The 24981-nt window shown below is 43.3% G+C and overlaps 1 long non-coding RNA gene across 1 annotated transcript in view; it reads left to right on the top strand.

Moving 5' to 3' along the window:
• The window catches only part of LOC128325831 (uncharacterized), a 68594-nt gene that overhangs the window by 28306 nt on the left and 15307 nt on the right, over positions 1-24981 (top strand). Inside the window, exon 2 of the long non-coding RNA XR_008307660.1 lies at positions 2158-2224. This is a non-coding gene — a long non-coding RNA (uncharacterized LOC128325831). The remainder of the gene's footprint in view (positions 1-2157; positions 2225-24981) is intronic.

Here is a 24981-nt window from a genome sequence, read left to right as displayed (position 1 = left end):
CATTGCATGTATGACTATCTGCTCAATGGGCAGAACTGGTGGGTGTGTGCTCATTGCAATGAGCTCCTGGCTCTCATGGGGACATGTTTGTTCCCTCAAAGCCAAGGTTCAGATCTGGAGAAGATTAGAGAGTCAGAGGTACATGGACAAAACCTTCAGGGATGTGATAGAGGCATCCTACTCCCAGGCTACTGGCTCCTTCATTGTCATGGATAATGAGGGTCTCAGGGAAATAGGACATCATTGCGAGGAAGAGGGAAATGTCCTCTTAGAAGGGACTCCTTCTGTGGACGATGAGCCATATCTTCTCACACAGAGGATACTCCTCTGGAAGGTGGGGGCCACCTAGTAGTGGGTGATTTGATCATTAAGGATATAGAGAGATGGGTCTGTGACTCATGGGTTCCATTTTTTCACTGTGCTCCTTGACTTTCATTACTAGAGCTTGCAGATCATCCACATTCTCAGCTATCAGAGTGCTGTCATCAGCATAACGCAGGTTATTGATGTTTCTTCCTCCAACTTTAAAGCCATGCTCATCTTCTTCCAATCCAATTTCTCTCAGTATATGTTCAGCATATAAATTGAATAAATAAGGAAAAAGCATACAGCCTTGTCTTACTCCGTGGCCAATCTGGAACCAGTCTGTTTCACCATGTTTTGTCTGGACTGTGGCTTCCTGTCCTGTGTATAGGTTTCTCATGAGAACAATGAGACGTTCTGAGATGCCCATTTTCCTAAGGATATTCCACAAGTTGACATAGTTGATACGATCAAAGGATTTTCTGCAGTCAATAAAGCACATATTGACTGCTTTCTGGTATTCTTTGGCTTTCTCAATTATCCAGCATGCATCAGCAATAATGTCTCTTGTTGCTTGGCCTTTTCTGAAACCAGCTTGAACATCCGGCGTTTCCCTTTCCATGTAGGGCTCTAATCTGCATTGGATGATCCTGAACATGATTTTGCTAGCGTGTGAAATTAAGGATATTGTGTGATGGTTTGTGCCATCTGTTAAGTCTCCTTTCTTTGTTATGGGTATGTAGACTGACCTCTTGCAATCTGTTGGTCACTGTGTCATTCTCCAAATTTGCTGGCATAGTTTGGTTAGAGCCTTGACTGATTCTTCTTCTGTTGCCTGCCATATTTCTATGGCTATTCCATCAATTCCTGCAGCCTTCCGACTTGGTAATGATTGGAGTGATGATCTAATTTCACCTTCCCATACTAGAGGTCCTTGCAAGTAGGGAATAACTGCTAGAGTATCTTGGTAGGGATGTGCAAACTGGCTTGACGTCGAACATGTTTGACATCAAACGGGTTCAGTTTGACTGTTCGTGGTTGATCCAAACCACCCCCATTCAACCTGACCCCGGACTGAATCCTCCCAGGGGTTTGCGAGTTTTTGTTTTTGTTTTAAATTTACCCCCTCCAAGGGGAGTTGTCTAAGGTGGGGGAGGGGTCAGCAGAGGTTCCCCCTCCCCGCCGCCAGCCTCCCTTAGTCCATAAATCAGCCATTTGGCCATTCTTTGGCTGGTATTTGGCCTTTCCCCCTGGCACGGCAGCCATTTTGGAGGCAATCATGCATGGTGTGGAGAAAGTAGACAGAGAAAAATTCTTCTCCCTCTCACATAACAGTAGAACTAGGGGTCTTCCCATCAAATTGATTGCCAAGAAATTTAGGACCAGGAAACAGAGGTACTTTTCCACACAACACATAATCAACTTGTGGAATTATCTGCCACAAGATGTGGTGATAGCCAACAACCTGGAAGGCTTTAAGAGGGGTTTGGATAGCACCATGGAGGAGAGCTCTATCAACAGCTACTAGTCGGAGGGCTATAGGCCACCTCCAACCTCAAAGGCAGGATGCCTGAGTACCAGTTGCAAGGGAGTAACAGCAGGAGAGAAAGCATGCCCTCAACTCCTGCCTGTAGGCTTCCAACTGCATCTGGTGGGCCACTGTGTGAAACAGGATGCTGGACTAGATGGGCCTTTGGCCTGATCCAGCAGGGCTGTTCTTATGACTTTGGCTTCTCTCCTCTTCTTGGCAATTTCCACTGCCTCTGACATCCATTTTGTTTTCTTTTGTTTTTTGGTCTTTGGCAGTCTTTTTTCACATTTGGCCTTAACAACTTCTTTGATTTCATTCCACAGTTCCTCTGGTTCCCTATCAATGAGGATCAAAACTTCAAAGCAGTTCCTGATGTTCTCCTTGAAACTGGTGGGTACATTCTCAAGATCATATCATGGAAACTGGATAGCTTTGTTTTCCCTCTTTAGCTTGACTCGGAACTTGCATATGAGCAGTTCGTAATCTCTTCCACAATTGGCCCCCAGCCACGTCTTTGCTCTTCCACCTCCCTGCACTAATAATGTAATTAATTTGATTTCTTTGTACTCCCTGGTGATGTCCATGTGTATAGATGCCGCCTTGGTTGTTGGAAGAATTTGTTAACAATGAAGAGATACATTAATGCCCTTATGCAAATCTATGGTGAAGCCATATTTAGAGTACTGTGTACAGTCCTGGTCACCATGCCTCAAAAAGGACATTATAGAACTGGAGAAGAGGGCAACCAAGATGATCAGGGGCACCTTCCTTATGTGGTAAGGCTACAACACCTGGGGCTTTTTAGTTTAGTGTCTAGTTAAGTTTAGACCACTGCAAGGTGGCAAGATAAAGGTCCATAAAATTACACATGGTGTGGAGAGAAATAAATGTCTCTCCCTTTCTCATAACACTAGAATGAGGGGTTATCCCATGAAACTGATTGCCAAGAAATTTAGGACCAACAAAGGAAATGCATTAATTAATTAATTAATTAACTAAAAATATACTGCCTGACTCCAAAAGCTTTCACACAATGCATAATTAACCTATGGAATTCTCTGCCACAAAATGTGGTGACAGCCACCAGCCTGGATGACTTTAAGAAGGGCTTAGATCAATTCATGGAGGACAGGTCTATCAATGGCTGCAGGCCACCTCCAAGATGATACCAGTGGCAGAGGAGCAATAGCTGGAGAGAGGGTATGCCCTCAGCTCTTGTCTGAGGCCTTCCTGGGCATCTGGTGGCCCACTGTGTGAAACAGGAAGCTTGGACCTGATCTAGCAGGGCTGTTCTTATGTTCTTACATACACACATGACACCAGCAATAGCCACTAGGGAGGAACACTGTGCTGGGTGAAAAGGGGCATACGGCTGCAAAAGCCTCTGTATAATGGGCTTCATAGCCACAAAGCAATATATTAACAGGCATGTACATGTGCTTTTCTGACTTTAGGTTTATGCATGCACACATCATAGGCAGTGATAACTTGCCCGTCTGTCTGTCTATATATCTATCTAGCTGTCTGACTCTGCAATCCATACTTGTTTTTTACTTATCTAAAAGCATGGCTTCGCTAAATAAGGTATACCAAACCTCACTAAATAGTGTTCAGGAAATTCAGGTTAGGCAATGATGTGACCATCTCTACCCCTAAGCATTTCAGTCTTTGAATGTAATCCTCTAATGATTTACTCTAGAACAATTCAATTGATGCTTGTGTGATGAAGCAGTTTGAGGACTGCAAACCATCTGCAGCACAACTTCCTAAGGACATGAAGCCAGTTAAGAATACTGACAAACTATATGGCACAAATTAGACAGTCAGGTCCCCATATTTCCCTTGAACAAGCATCGTTTCCCCAAACTTGGAGAAACAATAGCTTCTTTTCAACAGTTTATAGCTCATGATGTCCTTTAGTTGAAGAAATACATTTCATTGCCATCGAGGGGAAATGACTAAAGGCAGAAAGAGCTCTGTCTGGATTCAAGTTCTTCTTTTAATACCATCAAGACAACCTGTTCATTATTTTCCCTCTGGGCTTATAGAAGTTCATTCTGCCAACAAACTGTCAGAGCTGGTTAGTCTTTAGAGCACTATTTGCATCTGATTTTTATTTAACATCGAGGAAGTGAAATACTGTGAATAGAACTTTAGAGAAACTTCCGTGCACATATTTCTGAGTCATGGGAGTCAAGACCCAACTCATGGTAGCTACTGGAATTGCAACCTCATGGGCTTAATGCCATGTGCCAAGCTGTTTGTGTGAAGTGAAGTTCCCATACAATCTGTGCATTTAACACTCAGTTGCAAATTGCTGAAGACATGCTTAAAAAATTATATTGTTAGTTGTGTTCAACCTGAAAGGCAGCACTGGAATGATTTATAAAACAAATTGTGACTCCCATCTGTTACATGGGGATGAGAATTGTGCTACTGATGCTAGCTTGGGACTGTAGGGAAAGAATGCATAACAGAGCAAAAACAGGTGGGTGAGAAAGCAGCAAAGCAAAGGGTCTTGAGACAGTTCTTTCGTATTGAAGAACTATAAGGATTTATTTAAAGAAAAGGTTACAAACAAATGTGAAAAAGCCTGCAGCTTAATTTCAGCTGTAGCTCATGGCAGATGAGAGAGACCAAAACAAACAGCCATCTCTGAAGAGACAGAATGGAGACTAACACTGGAAGAACAAAGAGGGGAGGAGTCCAGTACTTTTATCCATGACCCTAAAACCCCCCAGTGATCACTATGAGACATTGCAGCTGAGAGCTGATGCTGCCAGGGTCCTTGCTCCAACAGGCACTAGTGTGAGTCTTTCAACAAATCTATTCACATGTATCCTGAGGAGCCCCTTATCAGTAAAAGTCTAAAAGCCAAGATCCCAGTCAGCATGTGGCAAGCACAATTAACCGGTTATAGGCAACACCAGAAATAAGATTGTCTTTTCACAAGAGGAATGGTGCAGATGGTCAAGTACCTAATGCTGTTGCTATGACCTAGCAAGGCAGGACTGAATAGGGCAACGAAGTGCAATCAAGTGAAAAGCAGTGGGCAGCAGAGCAGGTAAGCAGAATATACAGGTAGGCAGTTTCTGCAAGTGAGCAAACAGGATGGAGAGAGGCAAGGCAGGGTGGAATGACCCAGCACTAAGCAGTAGCCTTATTGCTTCCCTAGGCCACCTATTGCTTTACATTTGGCACTAATTAGAGTGAAGAACAGCAGTAGCTCCTGGAATTCATTGAGGAAGAAATTAGAGGTAATTGGTTTTTTCTGATTACCGGACTCTGACTTAGAAGGTCAAGCCTGTTGGCTTGAAAGTCCTGCAGTTTCTCTTCTAATCAGTTGTCCTGGTGGGAGTAAGTTGCTGGAGTCTGATTCTCAGGATTTCTGCTTTGAGCCCGGTGGTGCTTGACAGATTGATGGGAAGAAGTAGGAAAATATGGCGTTGCCATAGCATAATGTTAGGTTACAATCTGTACTGCTACCAATCTGGTCATTTTCAAGAGCTTTTTTATAAATATGAAAAGGGGACTCTTTCTCTCTCTTACACACACACAGGCAGACATAGAGATCTTTTGTTCATAACATTGGCTTGCATGAGTTGGATATTTCCAGTCAGAAAAGAGTCAGCCTGATTAACCAGCTCAGGAGGTTCATTCCCAGGCAGAGTGCACTTCTTTTATAGCTAGAGGGAAATTGTGATTATGCAGTTGTCCAGCAAGCTGTTAGATAATCCAGAGACAGCTGTCGTCTTGTTCTCAAGGAATGCTGTATTTGCTTAATATTCCCATCATAGGTTCAAGCTGGTGAATAAAAGTGCAAGAAACTGATAATGCATAAAGCTCCAACAATAACTTTTGTCCCATCTGGAGTTTATCTAGGGCTACTCTCACCTAATGGTGCAGCAGGGAAATGACTTGATTATCAAGCCAGACGTTGCCGGTTCAAATCTCTGCTGGTATGTTTCCCAGACTATGGGAAACACTTATACCGGGCAGCAGCAATATAGGAGGATGCTGAAAGGCATCATCTCATACTGCACGGGAGATGGTAATGGTAAACCCCTCCTGTATTAGAATACAACCACAGGGCTCTGTGGGCGCCAGGAGTCGACATTGACTCAACGTCTCACTTTATCTTTCCTTTACTCTCTGGTTTCCCAGAAAGTATCCTTAAAACTGAATTCAAGAGAAACTCATAGGGACAGTATACTGTTTATACTTTTGGGGAAGTGGTTTCTTCTTTTTCAAGGAATGACTTGAGAAGCTACAAGAAACTGGAAAACAGGTTTCACTGAGATGACTGGTTTTGGGTTTTTTTAATTAAAAGCATATGTGGACTTCGGGCCACAAGAGGAAGAGAACAGCACTTCCATGTTTCTAAAAATACATTGCCAGTACAAGCCCTGTTAGAGGGATGGGAGGCAATGGGGAATTGTATTGATGCAATCTCAGCAATCCCCATTATCTAAAGCAATGGCATTAAAAATGTGTTCTGTGAGTCATGTAGAGAATACCATTGCTTGCCAGTAAACAAGCTAAAACCCTACATAATTACAGGTGAGAGGTTTCCTGCCTTGCATATAAAAAGCTATTGTGAAATGACAGATTAGAATACATTATATATTGTATTTAAATAATCTCCATTAAATGAAGAATCCCTGTTAAAAAATTACTACTGTCTCCTCACCACCACATGTAGGTTACCAAGATAAATGAGTTTGTTTTTGTTTTATAAATTGCAATCTTTTAAGCATATCTCTTTTTCCATTCAACCTAAGAATATTAGGGCCTGCCTTATCCTGAGCAAGAGCAATTCACCATCAAGCAATGTACTGCCATTCTTTTTTTTTAAGTTCATTATTTAAAGTATTTTGATCCCACCTTTTCACCATGTATCCCTAAGGCGAGGAGTGTGTCCATTTGTGATGGGCATTTTTAGTTTAAGGAGAGCCAACATGGTGTAGTAGTTAGAGTGTTGGACTAGGACCGGGAAGACCTGAGCTCAAATTCCCATATAGCCATGAAGCTCTGACTCTGGGCCAGTCATGTATCTCTCAGCCTAACCTACCTCACAGGGTTGTTGTGAGGATAAACAATCATGTACATAGCTCTGGGCCCCTTGGAGGAAGAGCGGGATATCAATGTGAAAATAAATAAATAAAATAAATTGGGATTAGCTGAATCTTTCTGAGCTTTCTCAGGGACTGTTCAGAAAAAATGAATACTATATGTTCTCCAAGAGTTCACTTCCAGTGTATAAGGTTTGTACATGCAAGATGATGATGATGATGATTTTTACATTTATATCCCGGTCTTCCTTCAAGGAGCCCAGAGCGGTGAAATACATACTTGAGTTTCTCTTTCACAACAACCCTGTGATGTAGGTTAGGCTGAGAGAGAAGTGACTGGCCCAGAGTCACCCAGCAAGTATCATGGCTGAATGGGGATTTGAACTCGGGTCTCCCTGGTCCTTTAGTAGACAGCAACTAAAACATTTGCAAAAACAAAAGCAGAATGGACCCAAATAGGAGAGTTACTCACGAAACCAGGGTTCTTCACTGTAAGGCCCTGGGAGTCAGTGGTGGCCCTCATCAACCCTAAGTGCGGCTCCTGGACTAATTTTTTATTAGGTCCTTGTGAAGCTTCAGCCAAAGCTGAATATTCTGCATAATCCTCTAGCACCATGCAACGGCAACCATTCCCACTGTGCATTGCTGCACTTTGCCCAGCACTGGTGGGACTCCTTTAAGGGAAACGGAGCCCACGAGCCCCTGCACCATCTTGGAAGGCATGTACAGAGTACTAGAAATTGTAACCCTTTGCAGTGATTTTCTCTTTGGTCATAGGTAACCTTTGGCACTCCAGCTGTTGTTGAACTACAACTCCCATTTATACCATTTATTGGAGCTGGGGATGGTGGATACTGTAGTTCAGCAACCGCTAGAGTGCCAAAGATTGCCTGCCTCTTTCCTAAAGCCCTTACATGTAACAGAGTGCTCTCTCTCTCTGTCTGTCTGTCTTAAAAGTCTGTCCCAGCACTGCAAAAAAGTGCACTACGCTGCAGAGGTCATTACAGTGGGAAATGGCTTCAACATTGAAGGGTTTGGGGTTTGGTTTTTTTGTCAAAGTGGCCCCTGCTTGAAAATAGTGGCAATCACTGCATTAAACAAAAGGTTTCATGGTGGGATGGTTTGTTCACATAGTTCACAGCAATCCATGAGAGTCTCATAGTGAGTGAATAAGGGATTAACGTTAATGAACTCCATCACGTTCTCTTAGAAGGAAGCTGGAGCTGGGAGCCTGATCTGCTGGCCACTAGACACATGTGTATAAGGGACTACATGTAATGGTCATAAGACATACGATGCGAGAAAACAGCTAGATATATAGACAGAGACACAAGGTAGCACTGTCTATGATGTGTGAATGTGCTAACGAAGTGAGAAATGCACACATATATGCCAGTCAATACATAACTTTGTAGCTATAAAACCCATGGTACAGAGGCTTTTGCAGCCTTATGGCTATATAACCTATGATATAGAATACCTGGGAACAAATATTTATGTGTGAAAGCTTCCAGGGCCAGTATTGAAAGCCTGCAACTTAACAGAATGATGATCACACAAGGATTTCATTTCAGACACGCAAAAACAAACGGTGAAAGGTAAAAATCCTGTGTCCAGCAGATGGAGATATGTGTGTGCTGTGATCTTGATGGATTGGATTCCCATGCACATTGTCAACAGTTTTTATACTCTTTTCGTGAGGAGGGGAAGAGATAGGGAGAGGTTGGGGCGGGTTTGGAACCATTTCTGACTTTGTTTCCTCCCAAAGACAATAGTGGTGTTGCGCTGATCATCTGTTCAAAAGATACATGTGCACAATTGAGCTGTACAAGTGGAGCATGGTGACTGACATCCACTGCAGGTCCAGCAGTGTGAGTTCCAGACTACTGCTGCACTGTTACTTGAGTGGGGGAAGGAGTGGTTTTCACCCATCCCCCCATTCCTGTGGACCCACTGTGCATCACCAAAATGTGTCCCTGAAGTTTGTGTGCCCCTCAGGGACATATATTCATGATGCACAGTACATTTCAGAGGGAAGGGGAGATAAGTGAAAATCACCCTTTCCCTCGCACGCAACTTGTGTGATGGTGCGTGCAGCTGTACTCTGGAACTCAGCTTTGCTTCACCTGCGCAGTGCTAGTCTGGATATTATCCGGGGGGGGGGGGCACTGTACGTGAGGATCTCTGGATCAGACAGACACAGAGCTTTTCACTGATGTTAAGTTTCCAAAAGAATTGAACTTCAAATTCATTTAAAGTCAACTTCAAGTTACGCAGAAATTTCCTAGAATCATAAACAGATATGCAACTACCCTAGTAAATCACTGAATCCCTTAGCAACCCTAAATCCCATCTTTGTCAAAGACATTTATTTGAATTTATTTTGTTGAGTCTCGGGTGAGCTGTTCGGAGAAACCTGTCAAAAATTTATATATTGAAACGTCCAAGGGGCTATAGAGAACATCTGAAAACCCTGCAGTTTACCTTGAACTGTTATTAAGGCAATATAAAATGGTCATCAAAATCAAAACAATTTATACTCCATCGTATGACATTGGTGATTATTTCAGTGTTGCAAAAAGAGGGAAAGTAGGGCAGACCAATACCTTTTCATACATGGTTTTAAATGTAAATGTGAAGCCTTTCTGTCAAAGTCAGTCAGCAAAATGCAATTTAAATTCAGACAGGAAAATGGAAGACATGCGGTTCAGAGACCCTATTGAAACTATAAATATCGAAGTCCAATAAAATATATAAATATTTTCAAGGAAGTTTCACTAAGGAGGAGTTTCTCTACAGGAGGTCTCTTCAGGAGGCCTGTTTCATAGTGATGTAAAGATCCAGTTGAATACTTATTTAAAGGGAATGGAAATGGATTCCTACAAAAATCCCATGTAAACTGGACTTCACCAATTCATACAGAACTCTGTTCTGACCACAGTCCTGGGAAATAACTTTGAATTCATGCCACAGATGGCTAAGAAAGGAGAGAACATATGGCTAAATGTCATGTTATTCTTGTTACTCCGTCACTGCACAAATCAATGAGACACAATTATTTTTCGTCTTACACAAGGAATCAATAACCTTACATGGTATGAAATATGAGTTATTCAATACAATGTTTTCCCACCAATCCTCAAACACAACACCACCCCAAAAAAAACCCCAACCCAGGGACCAATTCATTCATTACTGGAGCATGTGTTTAACATTTTCTTTGACTATATCAGATAGCACTTCAGTAAGACCTGAAAAGATCAACCAAATGAAATGATTCCTTCCTATACCAGTGTTGCTGGCCCTAATTCTAATGTGCAAAATGACTTCATCATTCTCCTGACCCACATGTTTATAGATATTATTTAGTAGCAACTTATCTATCCACAAGGAAGAAGCAGCAACCATGTTAATCTGTCATCTGTGAATTGGCCTTTAATGCAATATCAGATTTGGTCAACTTTTTTTAACATATGTAGAATTTGAGGACAGAATGTAAATAGAAAAATGTAATGAAATTGAAACCGTTTCCCCTGATATCATATAGCTCAATACAGAAACTCAGAAGAAAGCTTCATCCTGTGAAGCTAAACAATCATGAGGCATATGAGGGGAGATAGCTTTCCTTATATGCAGAAAGCGTAAACTCTGTGGCCACATTCACATGTAATGGGGGACATGTAACATAACTTACTGTTACGTCCAAACCCAGCTAACTCCAGTTCCATCCATAGCACAATCTGAGGTCCATCCATAGCACAATCTGAGGTCATGTTGATAAGACTCCAATTTGAGCCCTTGGTTTATAGTGAGGGTCCAGGCCTCCTTTTCACCCGAATGCAGCACTGGAGGCTGCATTAGGCTGGACTAGAGTTGAGGGAAGCAGCTCATCCTTCTCTCTCCCGATTGGCTGTGCGGGCTGTCCTTGAAGCAAGAAAGATTCCTACACAGCCAGCTGCCCTGCCTCTATGCAGTCTTGCTGACTGGAGAGAGGACACTTTCCTATATTCCGGATGCAGATGCGAGAGAAGGGTGAGGGGTGTGTGGCATGGAACCACAAGTCCATTGGGCCCGTAGCTTCACGTTGCATGCAAATTTGGCCGGTGTCTCTTTTTTTCCTTCAAAAAAATAATAATCCCAAATTGCTCATTGAATCCACAGACACAAAATAATCATCATTAAAAGGCTGGGATATACTAATAGTGGTCAGATTCACATAACATGCCAAAAGTTGGACTGCCAGTCTGAACTTTGGCAACATGCTCAACTTCCAGGGGGACAGTATGCCATCATTTGTCATGTCATCTGAACCTGCCAATGTTGGCAAATTCTGCTCTACTAACAGTTACAGATCTGACATCTGTAACTGACTTCAAATCTTGGGTTGTTGTTTTTGTTTTTTGTTTTTAAGCCAGGTCTGAAACTGTAAGCAGGCAGAATATGCTGGCATTGTCGGGTTCGGGTGACACAACCAATTCTGGTATATTGCCACTACCCCACGAGGCTGGACTGCCAAACTTTGAGAATTGGCAGTTTGGCTCTTGATGTACCATGTGAAACCTGCCCAGTATTAATTCTACAAAAGGTGCTAATGTAGCCTAGAATAGAAAACTCTTGATGCTGTTAACAGACCTGCTCTGACCTGATGTCAAAGAATGAGTTTCATATGTGGCCAGCTTGCCCATTAAGATCAGCTGGTGGACATGAGCATTTTTGTCTACTTTATGATGTCATAAGAACATAAGAACAGCCTTGCTGGATCAGGCCCAAGGCCTATCTAGTCCAGCATCCTGTTTCAAACAGTGGCCCACCAGATGCCTCTGGGAAGCCCACAAGCAAGAGGTGAGGGCATGCCCTCTATCCTGCTGTTGCTCCTCTGCCACTGGTATTTATCAGCATCTTGCTTCTGAGGCTGGAGGTAGCCTATAGCCACTAGATTAGTAGCCAGATAGATCTGTCCTCCATGAATTTTCTAAGCCCTTTTTAAAGCCACCCAAACTAGTGGCCATCACCACATCTCATGGCATAGAATTCCACAGATGAATTATGCCTATATGAAAACGTACTTTCTCTTGTTGGCCCTAAATTTCCTGAACTTCAGTTTCATGGGATGACCCCTGGTTCCAGAGTTGTGAGAGAGGGAGAAAAATTTCTCTCTGTCCACTATCTCTACACCATGCATAATTTTATACACCTCTATCATGTCTCCCCTTAGTTGTCTTTTCTTCAAACTAAAGAGCTCCATTTGCTGTAGTCTTGCTTCAATAAGAACGTTAATGGAAACCATTCAAAAGCACCCAGAGAGGTAGGCCAGGTACAAAATTCAGAGGCTTAGGAAGAAATTTTATGAGGATATGAAGGAAACTCTACCATTTTGAAATTGGTTTTGTTCTATTCATCATGGCAGAGTGGTATTAAAAATCCCCCCTTGGGGCAGAGGGGAGTTATTTTGCCTAGATATTTGAGTTAATCCTACTTTAGCCCCTAAAGGGTATTTTTTTAGTTCAGCACTAGGAAGCAAGGTTGGCTCCAGAGGTGGGGGCAAGCATCCCCTCAGAAATGTAGTTTGCCCCCCCCACACACACTTTTTGTTTTAGAAATCTAACATGCGTGATACAGTTTGCCCACCCACAAATGCATTTTGACACTTCTGTGCCCTCCTTCAATTTTTCTTTATGGTGCTAAAGAGCTATTTCTCAGAAAGTTCAAAAGGTCATCCTGGAACACAGGGCTTTTAGTTTGCATCTCCCCCAGAATGGAGGGTTTGTGCTACATATCTGCCAGATTTATTCCGAAGTCCCTGGGATCCAGTGGGGGAGCGAGGACGGTGGCAGCCACTGTCTGTTCCGCCAGTGGCAGCCCTCACCACCCAAGCCACACCCTGATTTCATCTGTGTCTGATATCAGGCACAGGAGTCATGGCCATGTTAGCAAATGGGGTGGCACTCCCCATTTGCAAGTAAACTTCAGCTGGCGCTGCATTTGCAGCATGGACAGGAGAGTCTCTCTCTGCCATGTTCCCGGCTAGGCTAGGAGCCCGAGGCTCCATTTTTGAAAGGATTCAGCCAGTGCTGGGCTCCCAACCTGGCTGGGAATGTGCATCTTTGCCTTTGCAAAGATGCACCCCTGCTAAGTGGGCAAAGAAGCACCTTTTACCATGGTGATTCTCTTTATTTAGCAGGGGGAGAGTAACTGGCCCTATCCACCCCCAGCAAAGTACTTCCAGTGACTGTTGCTGGTGTGTGTCTTATGTTTCTTTTTAGAATGTGAGCCCTTTGGGGACAGGAAGCCATCTTATTTTTTATTTCTCTTTGTAAACCGCCCTGAGCCATTTTTGGAAGGGCGGTATAGAAATTGAATTATTATTATTATTATTATTATTATTATTATTATTATTATTATTATTATTATTTGCAAGCAGGGAGAGGTGCTACCAGCTAGGGATGTGAGAACCGGTTCGGATCCGAACTGGGGGCGGTTCGGCGGTTCAGATCCGAACCGAACCACCCCCAGTTCAGTTCGGATTCGAACCGAACCGGGGGTGGTTCTATTCGGACTGGTTTGGACACCCAAAAATTGGTAGGATGGCAGCAGGCCCCCAGGGGTACCTGTCACCCAAACCCCAAAGCAATCGGACACTTGTACGATTTTTTAATGAATTTTTGAAAATTATTTTTATTTTTTCTCATAGGATATAATGGGACTCGAACCAGGCCATTATTCCTTATTGTGGAGCACCCATGGGTGCCAACAACCATGCAAACCCTGAAGCAATCAGACACCCCTATGATTTTTTTTATGAATATTTGAAATATTTTAAATTATTTTTCTCATAGAGTATAATGGGACATGAACCAGTCCATATCCCCTATTGTGGAGCACCTAGGGGCACAAAAGCAGGGAGGGTGGTAGACATACAGGGGTGGCTACCACCCAAAAAATCCCAAGGCAATTGGACACTCCTCTGATTATTGGTGAATTGTTAAAGTATTTTTGAATTCCTCATAGAGAATAATTAGGATTGCAGCGAATGTATAGCTTCACGTCGGGGGGAAAGGGGTGTTGTAGAGTGCAGTGTGGTGGGTGGTAGTTCCTAAGTTGGGCAAGGAAGCTACCTGAATTATTTGAAAGGAATTGGGCAAAGGGGTGATTTTTAAGTGATTTTTGAAGTTTATGCGTCTTTAAGGTTTTTCTCCATAAAGAAGCATGGAGGTGTCAGCAAATGTATAGCTTCACGTCGGGGGCAAAGGGGTGGCCTAGAGCAGTGTGGGGTTGGTGGTAGTGCCAGGTAGGGGCAAGGAAGCTACCTGAATTTTTTCAAAGGATTTGGGCAGAGGGCTGATTTTTGGTTAATTGTTGAAGTTTACGCGTCTTTAAGGTTTTTCCTCATAATAAGTTATAATGGAGCTTTCAGCAGCCCCATAAGTGCACTTAGGGGGTGCTGGGGTGGCCCAGAGCGAGTGGTGGTGTAGTGCACATAGGGTGCCAACCACCCCCATGGGTTTCTAACCCATGGGGTACGGGGTTCTCTTGTTTCTGAGGTATTGAGTGTGGATTCTGTGATAGCATATTAGAGTGGATTCATGATGTCTCATTGAAAATCTCATTTGCTATCATAGAATCCACACTCAATACCTCAGAAACAACAGAACCCTGTACCCCATGGGTTAGAAACCCATGGGGGTGGTTGGCACCCTATGTCCACCCACCCCGCTTTTGTGCCCCTAGGTGCTCCACAATAGGGGATATGGACTGGTTCGGGTCCCATTATATTCTAAGAGAAAAATAATTTAAAATATTTCAAATATTCATAAAAAATCATAGGGGTGTCTGATTGCTTCAGGATTTGCATGGTTGTTGGCACCCATGGGTGCTCTACAATAAGGAATAATGGCCTGGTTCGAGTCCCATTATATCCTATGAGAAAAAAATATAAATGATTTTCAAAAATTCATAAAAAAAATCGTACGAGTGTCTGATTGCTTTCGGGTTTGGGTGACAGGTACCCCTGGGTGCCAGCTACCATCCTACCAATTTTTGGGTGTCTGAACTGATCCGAACCGGTCTGAACCGGTCTGAACCTGTCCGGATCTGAACCGAACCATGGGGTGGTTCGAACAAAACCAAAACTGAACCACCCCCTCCTGGTTCGGACCCAGTTCGGATCTGAACCAAACTGGGCGAACCAGTTTTATGCACATCCCTACTACCAGCCACGCTGCAAATGTGGCACCTGCCGAAGTTTACTTGCAAACTGGGAGCATGGCCCCATTTGCTAATGGGGCCACACTTCCTGCCTCTGATGTCAGACACAGGTGATGTGGCTGGGGCACCAGGTGTGGAGCCTGACCATAGCAGCCCGGGTTCTTTGAACCCTCCCATGCAATGGTGGCTCTGCCCCTACTGTGAGCTATCAGAGAGCACTTCACACATGATTTGGGTTTTTTGTTGTGTGTTAGAGTATAGCCCTATTTATATTTGGGATTTTAAAAAATCCACTTTTTGCATGCGTTTATTTGGACCACTTCAAACTCGCAGTAAACTTGTAGTAAAGCCTGATGTCTGAAAATGCTCGTGGAACCCTTAAATTTAAGAAAACAGTTAAGGAGAAGCTTAAGTTGCTGCCCTGTTGATCAGTCAAAGGCTTGGAGTGTGAGTCAGAACAGCTTATTTAGGCCAGAATGCAATAGTGGGAAGATAGACAGAAAAAGAACTAGTCTTAGAGAAGAACAGAGGCATTCTTACCCCTAGACCTTGGGGCCCCAGTCCATGGCCTCCAAGGTCCAGGGGGCCTCCAAGGGTCTGGGGGGGGGCAAGCAGGCCTCCCCCCACCTCATGGCAGTGGTGGTGGTGAGTGAAGTGGCTGCTGGACCTGACTGTGGCCTAGCAACCCACGAGGCACTCCAGGGTGCCTGCGTTCTGTGCAGGCATGTTGAAGCACCTTGCAGTTTTCAAGGGCCATTGGGCCTGACAGGCAAGCCCAGTGGCCACTCCACCCGCCACTGCCATTGGGTGAGGGGAGGCCTGCTCAGCGCACATACCCCTGCCCCCCAGCTGCACACATTGGCAGGTTTGAAATTAAGGTAAATTTTGGCGGTTTGACGCAGTGGGGCAGTGATGGGATAGAATGGGATGGTGGCAGGAGCCCCCCCCCCCAAAATGCATGGGGGCCTCATGGCAGGGAGGCCTCACAGTGGGTGTGGGGTGGTGGCAGGAGGGCCCCCAAATGCAGGGGGGCCTCACAGTGGGGTGGCTCACAGTGGGGGTGGTCTGGGCACCAAAATTACCTAGGTGTGCCATTGGAAAAGTAACTGCTAAATAAAGGCAAGTAACCAAGTCTTAAAGGGGGAAAAGGAGCATATATGTGTTGGAAGAACTTGGCTGAAGTAGAATATCAATAAATCTAGGCTTAGTTGGGTGCAGTGTTCTCTCTAATTTTCATCTGTGCACAGAATGAGTTTTGTTCTGGGCAACAATGTCAAGGCAGTTTGCGTACACGTGCATTTAAAATGGGGCCTTCTTGATTCAAACTGAGCAGGATTGAAAATTAACTGAGAGGACATTATGTAACACTTTTATTTTGCCTTAGCAGAGTAAATGGTCTTCTAGCCCTCGGCTGTTGGCATGACTGACTGACATGATCATGACAATAGGAATAAATATGGTAACACTGGTAGCGCTACCTCTGGTTTTCTGCAGCAACACCACTTCTTCTAGGTCTATAGCAGCTTCTGTGCCACAAATTCTAATGAGACATTAGAACTGTGCATCATGGCAGTCGGTTATAGTGAGAACTTGAGAAGCCAACATCATGACCATGCTGACCACTCAAATGGCTGCTGTGTATGCAAAGAGGCCAGCTGAGCAGCAGGGTCTAGACAACTTCCCCACAACCACCATGCTTCCCAGAGGCTGCTGTGTGCCCAGAGTGACGAGGTTAGTGCTTTGCTAAAGCATCACTTTCCACCATCACTGTCGCCCAGAGCGCCCAGTGCTCTCTGTCCACTACTGTGCCAACTAGCAATGCTCCCTTGGTACCCAGCCATTGACTGCCTAGCCTTCCAAATCATGGGGAGAAACTGTCTCCAGATCCAGAACCTGCCTCTGCAGTCAAATGCTGAATCTGATTACAGCAGCAAGCACAGCCCTGGAGTGCATCAGCACCAGGAGGAATTGCAAGCCAGTATACTGTCCCCCTTATATCTGGGCACACTTTACCCAGGTACAGAACATCTGTATAGGGCTTCTTAAGTGAAGTAAAAGAGCTGTAGTTGTGGGCACTGATTATGGACCTCATTAGGGTAGTGATTATGGACCTCACCTGACTTCCCTCTCCCAATTTAAGTTCCTTGTTATACTAGACCTCTTTTCCTATATATAAAAACAACTATTTGTTCTGACATGCAATCTCTTCTTTAACATCTGAGTCAGAAGCCCTGCTGAGGCGGCCACCACATGAGGTGGCTGATGAGTGGACATAGGGGGTCTTTTCCATAATGACAGCCAGATGTGGAACATTCTCCCCAGAAACACTCAGCAGGTGCTTGCTTCAGGTGCCAGGTGAAGACCACTGTATTTTTTCATGCTTTTATTGAATATTTATCCCCAGTTGTCTTACCAGTGGCGACCAGTGAGGTCGGTGCTGCAGGGGGTGGCGAGAGGCACCTTTAAAAGTCATTACCAGCAATACTGCTGGCACCTGGAAGACACAGGAAGCAGCACCCCGCTGCATCCTGTGAGGTGGATGCTCCTCCTACAGCACTCGCCTGGCCTCTCCACACACGTGGTGGCCATTTGCGTGGCAAGCAACACCTTGCAGACCACACAAATGGCCACTGCGCATGCACAGAGACCAGGTGAGTGCCGTAGGTGGAGCCTCCACCGTGTGGGATGCCATGTGGAGTGCCACTGCTCCCCATGTCTTCCAAGTGCTGGCGGTATCGCCAGAAACAACTTTTAAAATTAGCTTTCACTGCCACTCCACCTGCCCTCACGGACGCCACTGCATCTTACTGCTGTTATTGCTGCTTCTACTGATGGGTGCAGTGCTTTATTTGACTTTGAATATTTTATTGTTTGAATGTTGATTATTGTGTTTTTGTAAAGAACAAAATGTTAGCTACCTTGAACATGTCTGTGGAAAGGCAGAATAGAAATCATTTAAATAGCAACACATAAAATAGAATATATGAAAGTTCAAGTAGTCTCTTGCCAAAGATATTATTTTCCATGCAGCAGAAGAACATTTGATTAAAAACTGAGTAACGGTTTATTTAAACAAAACGTGGATAGAAGTAAATCAGCAACACCTTGTGTTCCATTTCTTATCACTTTTTGCAAATTAAGGGAAGAAAAAAATATGATCAAACGGCTTTTTTGTTTTTTCCATTAATGCAACTCCCTGAAAATTATCTAAGGCTTTGACCTGCAGCCACAAAGCCAAATTGAAGAAGTAAGATTATCCTCTGCACTACCAGTGACACCCAATGAACGTAATCACATATCAGGTAATGGGGCATGTTCTAGGGCTTCCCAGTGAGTTCTCAGGTTTTCTGGATCAAGTTCACTGAACTGATTAATTTACCATTAGTGATGTAAATAGTCATTATATTTCTAAAGCTGTTCATTGTGTTCTGAACTACCATGTAACTTGAACAGTACATTTGTTAAAACATCTGATTTTAAAAAAAAGAAATCCGTAATTTCAGAGAAAATAGTCTTCTCAGAGAATGCCGTCAGTGGCAGAGAGCCTTACGTCTGGATTGCTTCACCGGAAACAACACAGTTCAGGGAGATTCCAGACGGTGGAGCTTGGTGACAGTTGCTTTTCAAAATGGGAGCTATTATATATTATATTACAACTTGTTAAATTCTTACTTTCTGATGAAAATGTTTTAAATTTTAACTCCGTAGCCAAATTTTGTTATATTGGTTTTAAGGTGTATAATGAGAACCTATAGTGTTTTCTATAAATTGTTCTGCTGTTTGCATGCATGGATTGTTTGGTCTAGGACCGTAAATAAAACTTGACTTGACTATGGAGTCCCTCAGGGCTCCATTCTGTCTCCAATGCTTTTTAACATCTACATGAAACTTCTGGGTGAGGTCATCAGGAAATTTGGTGCAGGGTGTTATCAGTATGCTGATGACAACCAAATCTATTTATCATCATCATCATCATCATCATCATCATCATCATCATCATCATCATCAGGAAATGGCATTCACTCCCAAAATGCCTGCCTACAGGCAGTAATGTTGGATGAGGGAAACAAATTGAAGCTGAATCCAAGCAAGACAGAAGTGCTTATTGTGGGGGATCAGAATGAGCTAAATCTTCCTGTGCTCGGTGGGTTTACACTCGACCAGAAGCGAGTACACAGGTACACAGCCTGGGAGTGCTCTTGGATCCAGCCCTCTCCCTGCTATCTCAAGTGGAGGCTATGGCCAAGACTGCTTTCCATCAGCTTCAGCTGATTCAACAGCTGTGTCCATTCCTTGAAGAGAATGATCTCAAAAACAGTGGTGGATCAGCTGATAAGCTCCAAGTTGGACTATTGCAATGCGCTCTCTGTGGGGCTGCCTTTGTATGTAGCTTGGAAACTTCAGTTAGTCCAAAATGCGGCAGGCTGGTCTCTGGGATAACCTGGAGAGACCATATTATGCCTGCTCTCAGACAGGCTGCCAATATGCTTCCAGGCAAAATACAAAATGATGGTTATTACCTTTAAAGCCCTGAATGGCTTAGGTCCAGGTTACTTTAGAGACAGAACTTTCTTTTGTATGATCCCCATCGCATGCTGAGATCTTCCAGAGAGTTCCGTCTCCAGTTACCACTGCACATCTTGTGGTGACTCAGAAACAAGCTTACTCTGCAATTGCTCCTGGTCTGTGTAATGCATTCCTGGCAGATACCCCCTTTCCCCCTGAGGTGCTAATTTGGGGCACAAAGAGGCATTAAAAAGGGGGGTCCATAATCTGCCTCTAAACTAATGAAATCCTGGAAGTATAATAACATCATGTTCTGAATGTTTGAATTGGGTTAGAAATATTGAATGGGGCAATAATTCCTATGTGCCTGTGCAGATTCAGAGTTCTACTGAATCCAATGTAAAGTGATGGTTTCATCCTTTATAATGCCCTAAATAGATGGGGCCCAGGATATCTTAAGGCCCATGTCTTCTGAGATGTGCTTACCTGCATAGTCAGTTTACTATCTGGGGCTCTGCTCCACGTTCCTCTGCCATCTGACATAGGGCAGGTAGACATGAGGGTCAGGGCCTTTTCAGTCATGGTGCAACAGCTATGAAATGCTTTCTAGTCTTAGCTGCTTCCATAACTGCTTACCTTCTGGGGCGGTGGAAATTTAGTAGTTTTAAATGGTGCTGGTGGTAAAAGTACTAGCTGACTGCTTACTGCCCCATATGTTTTTTGTTTTTGCTTTTTAATGATTTTATCACATTTTATCTTTTGTTGTTGTGATGTTAAATTGCTTTTATTATTATTGTTAGACCACTTGGGAGGGTCTGTCCAAGAAAAAATTGAGATAAGAGTAATTAGAATGAATGAATGAATGAACACCAATTATTATGCTGTGAGAGTGATACACATGAGAAACAGGCCCTACTCATGTTATGTTCAACACATGTACAAACTGCGTACAGTATACACCCATACAGATTTGTATGTTCATACAATTACTCACATGTTATCTTCAACACTCATACAGAAATACACTACCTACACAGGATTTGTAGGTAGTGTACCTACAAATGGAACCTGCATTTCAGGGGCCTGTACCTGTATTTGTGAATGCATGTGTATTCAAACCAAAAAATGTACATGTAGACAGACATTCGTACATACGTACAGCATAATGTCTGGAAAAGGCTAGAGATAATAGCCCTATTCAGACACTATGCTGTATGTGTATGCTGGTGTCTGTACCCATGTACATGTTTTTGTGTGAATGATTAATGTACTTGTGATGATCATTTATAAAGTGAACCTGGGGACTGGTCCCCCCGCCCCCAAATGCAGGCTACAGATAGGAAGTATGCTATGGTATGTGCATTGAACTTAATCTGTGAATACTTGTAGGTGCATACAGATCTATACATGCATACACTTTACACAAATTGTGCATATGTTGATCATAACTTGTGAATAGGGTAAATAGGCATCCACAATATGCAGAATCAATGTAACAATAAAAAGCAAAGAGGACAGCACCTTTATATCACATGGGGAAAAACCCAAAAGGTAACATCCCAAAGGTGCTAAAAAGTATGTAATACACAAGATCCTTAACAATCCAGTGGATTTCCCACCTCACAGGGCTCTTCAGAAAATTCTAACAATGTTTCATGGAGACCTAATTTTCTGAAGATTGGGAGAAAAGGAGAGAATTAGTTCTCCCTTTACTGAATTCCCTGTGAGGAAGAGGTCTAGGACGCTCAGAAAGTGTTGGATTTTCAAAGACATTTTGTATTAAAATATTAAATATGTTCCTGCCATTATTCTCTTTCAATACTGTGTTAGACGGGTAAGCAGCATTAACCTTATCACCTACAGTGGCGATTTCTTTGCAGGCATCTGAAAGAGGAACATAAGAAGCTGCCATATACGGAGTCAGACCATTGGTCTATCTAGCTCAGTTTTGTCTTCATAGACTGGCAGCAGCTTCTCCAAGGTTGCAGGCAGGCATCTCTCTCAGCCCTATCTTGGAGAAGCCAGAGAGGGACCTTGAAACCTCCTGCTCTTCCCAGAGTGGTTTCATCCCGAGGGGAATATTTTACAGTGCTCACACTTCTAGTCTGCCATTCATGTGCAACCAGGGCAGACCCTGTTTAGTTAAGGGGCCGAGTCATGCTTGCTACCACAAGACCAGCTCTCCTGAGCATTGAGGAGGCCCTCAAGTCACCATGTAGAGGTGATTCCCTTCCCACTAAGAAAGAGCACGAGCTGTTGACATTTGTTTTGTCTTCTTTTTTGGCATTTAAATGTTCCTAGGTGTGTTTTTTTACCTTAACACTATACTCAGTAGGAATGGGTTTTTATTGCCATTGAATAGAGTTCAATTGGACACATTTTGGGGAGACAGGACATTTCATTTCTCTTATCAAAATTGGTAATTAAAATAACCTGAAACATTCTCTGACTTCAGGTTTCAGGTCAGAGAGTGTTGAAACACACTCAGAAAGGTCTTTTCCACTGAACTCTTCTTTTAGTTGGGCTTATGGAAAGATACATAGATTCAGGGAGTTGAATGAAAGAGAAGCTATTTTAAAAATCAGATTAGAACCAGTATTTCTATAGAAATATATTCATTTTTGCAGCAGATTAAAAGATCTGGGTAGAAGATTAAACATATTTTTGATAAGTTGACACTGGGCCTCTAAAGTAATGTGCACAAGTCTAGGGAGTAGACACCAGTCCTTTCCATCAGTCTTAAAAATGCTTTTCTTTAACCATTATACATTTACATTATGATGTATTTTAACAGTGCTGGTAATGCTGCAAAAATCACAGTTTTCTATTTCGCAACCAGACTTGCAATTTTCTGCCATTATGCACTGGTTCAATTAGATCCTTACTGCATGTAATGACTCTGTGCAGCAAAGAAGCACCAGGGAAACTAAGCGTTGATTCTATATCTTTCAGATTTGCTTCTCAATTTACTGATTTGTTGAGCAGCATATTGTTTTGAGCACTTAACTTTTTGGAATTAGACTTGGCAAGTAAGGGACTGCCGATCTTGCAGGAAAAGCAATCAGACATATTTTAATGTTTCATTAATGGAACGGCTCAATTGCTTTTTAAAAAGGAGTATATGAAATATATCCTGGTGGGATGTAGCTCACACTATCTGTGCTTAAGAGTGTGATCCACAATACAGTGATGAAGCAATAAAGCTGATTAAGATGTTCTGATTTTGAAAATCATTTGTTTGTTTTAGAACTTATTTCTGTGTTTCTAGTAGGAATAGATAAAGGTATGTGAAACTATGCAGGGAAAATCCATATCAAAACTCATTTAGCTTCCACTGAAATTTCTTGAAAGTTTCCCCCTAAGGCAGAACTTCCAATTTACCTTCAAATTATGTTTTAGGCAAACTTTAGTTGTGAGTCTAATTGGAAGTCAAATAACCTCTTCAGGTTTTTCAGCTATATGAATGGGGCAAGCACCTAGGAATGCTTATGGGGTAAGTTGTGCACCTTTGGGTTGTAGGAAATGAGTAACAGAAACGTGATTGATTAGTGAAAATTAATATCTTTTCTAGCCAAGAATAAGGTGTAGAGGTGTGTATGTGTGTGTGTGTGCGCGTGTACATGCATGTGTGCAGCTGAATTAATGTGTATAAATAGAAACCATATCTTACCTTTTTAAAAACAAAATCGTGGTGAGTCTTGTAGAGGGAAGGCACTAACAAGATGTCAGTGACAGAAAAGCCAAGATGGGTTCTGCTGCTTCGAGGAGCAGCTGTCATGCACACTATAAATGGGTTATTTTTAGGTGAAGCAATCTAAGTTGTGATCCCAAGATTTTTGTTATGATCTCCAAGTTTATTGTTTGATGAATCCCACAGTATGTTTCCTGTCTATATATACCTAAACAATTTTAAAGGCAGCTATGCTTTAAGAAGACTGGTTTATGTGGATATTACATGTAGGCTAGGAAGGTTTGTTTTTCTGGCAGCAAAAAACCATTCACACTTCTTGGGAATGCACTCTGTGTGTATATGTGAACAAGATAATAAATGAGATTAAGGCAATGTTTGTGCCTTTGTGAAGATAAAAGTGACAATGTTGGTGGGAAGTGAATGACTATTCTACCACATACTATTGTGAGGTAGTCCCCTGATTACTATGAATGGGTCTATCATTATGGTTTGTAAAAATGTTGCCTGACTGAAGACAAGTTTTTGTCAAAAAGAAAAAACCTCAATAGGCTGGTTCAGATTATAGTTGGCCCTTTCCACCCTAGAATTTCGGACTTGCATGAGAATGTCCTGCTCCCCAACCCAGCTCCCCTTCCTGGTACACCTCATGTCAGAGGGAGTTCATTCAAACCACTCCTCACAAACAGTCAATGAAGCGGGTCTCACGATCAGTGAGACCTGCCTTGAGAGGGTTAGCGGGGAGAGTGGGCTTAGCCTGCTCTCCCCGGACATGAGCAGGCTAAGTCAATTCGTGAATGCCGGCTCCATCATGGAGCCGGCGGGGGCTGTGGGGATCGGGGGCCACGCGGCCCCCGGAAGTTCAAAGATGCACCACGTGAGTGCGCTGGGCATGCTGGAGAGACCCCCGAGCCAGGGAGGCTGCTTTTAGCCTCCCGGCGGGGTCTCCTCATGTGTTGCAGCGGTGCGGAGCTGCACCACGGGAACACACGGTCATAGAGCCCAGGTTAGCGGAGCACTCGCTCTGCTAACCTGGGCTTAGGGAAGGGCTCCATAAGCAGGTTACCCGCTTGAGAGCAACCAGGCTCGCCTGCGAGCCCGGTGGTTCTCACAGTCTCCAGAAAGCAGACTAGGCTCCCTTAGCCCGCTTTTTGGCAATCGTGAGAATCACCTCAGTACGTAGTTAAACGCTACATTAATATAGTATTCAGACTGCATGTAAGGCGGCAATTCAGATGAACCATCTCACCATGTGATTAGGAGAAGAGAAAAAGTATAGAGGGGCAGGATGTTCTTGTGCACACCCCAAATTGTGGAGTAGGAAGAGCTGGCCTGGACAGACATATTGTCTGAATTGACCTAAAATTCCACTAATGGCTGCAGCTTTTTCATAGATGGATAATTCTGTTGGAGATGCAGCTTCTGATGGCATCAACTCTTAGCACCAGCAATGCTATTGACCACTAGGGGCACTGGGGTAGAGATAGTGAGCAAGGAATACCCTCTCTCTGACTATGCTTTCTCTACTCAACTTCTCATTTGTTACACTAATAGTCTCAGGTTTCATTCTCTCACCTGGACAGGGAGACTTCCTTCTCCCCCCTCTCCTCTTCCTGTATGTAGCAAGCAGCAAGGCATGTAGGCCTTAATCTATCTCCCAGGTGGATTTTCTAAAT

Source organism: Hemicordylus capensis, chromosome 5 (genome assembly GCF_027244095.1).
Source record: "Hemicordylus capensis ecotype Gifberg chromosome 5, rHemCap1.1.pri, whole genome shotgun sequence".
In the NCBI taxonomy this organism is placed as follows: Eukaryota; Metazoa; Chordata; class Lepidosauria; order Squamata; family Cordylidae; genus Hemicordylus; species Hemicordylus capensis.
Note: the sequence above shows the minus strand (reverse complement) of the source record. Positions and strands in the feature narration are given on the sequence as shown.